Source organism: Myotis davidii, unplaced genomic scaffold (assembly GCF_000327345.1).
Source record: "Myotis davidii unplaced genomic scaffold, ASM32734v1 scaffold756, whole genome shotgun sequence".
Lineage (NCBI taxonomy): Eukaryota > Metazoa > Chordata > Mammalia > Chiroptera > Vespertilionidae > Myotis > Myotis davidii.
In genome coordinates this window covers 114,698-116,679 of record NW_006287550.1, presented here as the reverse complement: position 1 = coordinate 116,679, position 1,982 = coordinate 114,698, and positions in this window count along the sequence as shown.

Sequence of the window (1,982 nt, the reverse complement as noted above, 5' to 3'; positions counted from 1 at the left end):
TTTCCTCAAAAATTAAGAACAAAACAAGGGAGCCCACTTAAACTACTCTTATTCAACATAGTTTTGGGATGCCTAGCCAAAGCCACTAGGCAAGAGAAACAAAAAGCATCCAAATTGGGAAGAAAGAAGTAAAAGTGTAATTTTTTTAGATGACATGATTCTGTATGTAGAGATCCCTAAAGACTCCACACAAGAAAATTATTAGAAACAATAAATACAGTAAAGTTTAAAGATTCAAAATAAATATACAAAAATCCACTGCTTTCCTGTATACAAAATAATAAAACTTCAGAAAAAGAAATGGAAAAAAAAATCTTTTTGCATTTGCAACAAAAAGAAAAAAAATACCAAGGAATAAACTCTTTGACTATATTTTGTTAGGTCTCATTGAGTTTTTTTAGAAATGCAATATTGAATTCCCTGTAATTTTAGTACATATTTTCATATATTTAAGTTTGTTTTCTGGAAGTTTTTTAGTTTCTTTCTGATCTGCCTCGGTACCTCACATATTCATGGTATTTGATTGATTCCTTCTCTGTCTAGGAATGTATGTATGTGTAGTATTTATCTAGCAGCTTAATACAGAGACTTTTCTCTTATTTTCTAGTAGGTGTTGATGAATCACATGTTTCCATGGAAGGCAGGTTCCTCCCTTATGATCCAGTTATCCTGGTACCAGACAGGGCCAACCTTACAGGAGAATTCAGTGGGAAACAGGATTCCAAATCCCACTGCTGCTCCCCACAGCTAGATACTACCATCAGTGGATCCATGATGCATGGAGTTTGCGGGGGCTAGGGAACATGGTACCCTTCTGTATTATTTGGCCTCTCAGTAATGGTGACCTTGGATCTCTGTGGGTCCCCCCTTGCACTTTGAACCCAGAACCAGTCACAGAGTGTACACTTTTCTCAGAAAAAATGTGATTCTTTAGTACCAGTGATACCGAATTTTTGGACTGGAACCCGGATTCTTTGTCCACCAGAATCAAAGAATGAATCCATGGACAGGAAGGTGGTATCGCAAAGTGATTCCTAAGGCCCTCCTCCCTTATAGTCCTTCCATTTCTCTGAGCTTTCTTCTTTTCCTCTGAATGAAGGGCTTCCTTATCTTTATTTTGTAAATATAGACCTTTCCTGGCAACTTCCAGTTCCCCTGTCTTATGGAAATATACTGGTTGCTGCTTCCTTGTCTTATGGAAATGTAAGTGCACCTGGCTTCCTTGTGTTATGGAGATGTACCTTCTCCCAGTCTGCAGCCCCGGGCTTTTCCATGGACCCCAATTCTAAAAAACCCTAAGCCTGCCTATGTTACCCTAAAATTCCTGCTTCAGCAGTTCTCAGGTTTGCAGATAATGTGCTCTACAACCTGACACCACAGGTGAAGGAAGGCAAGGTCTGGTGCTGTGGCTCTGTTACTCTGTCTGGAATGTTGACCAGGCAACAACTGTGGCCACACATCTGTGTGTGTCCTTGCCCAGGTCTCTGGGCTGAGGTGCAGTTCATGCTGTGCACACCTGTGGAAATGCCCCCCAAATCTCTTTGTTCCTCCTCACTGAAGGGAGTGCCAGTCACAACCTGATTCCTGCACTCTCCGAGCGGGACCTCACCATGCGCTCCCACCTACAGGGCTGTGTCTATGCCTGACTCAGCATATCTCCCTTCTCCCCTTCCCAGTTCATTCCCATTTGCCCACCTTTAGATTTTTCAATGTGTCGCTCTCTGAGGCATGTTTGTGCATTAAGCAGGGAATCCTTTTTTGAGTTATAGCTGTTCAAATTGTTGAAACTTAAGGGGAGAGACCAAGGGGATTTATCAAGCTGCCATTTTTATAACGTTACTCCTGTGTTTTAGGAGATATTTTGAGTACCTGTGATATCGGAGATTTCAATAGTTCTGTGGTTCAATTTTTACATTTAAATGTGTAATTCATCTGAATTTTATTAGGGTACACGTTGTCAGGTAGGGTTTAACTTTATATCC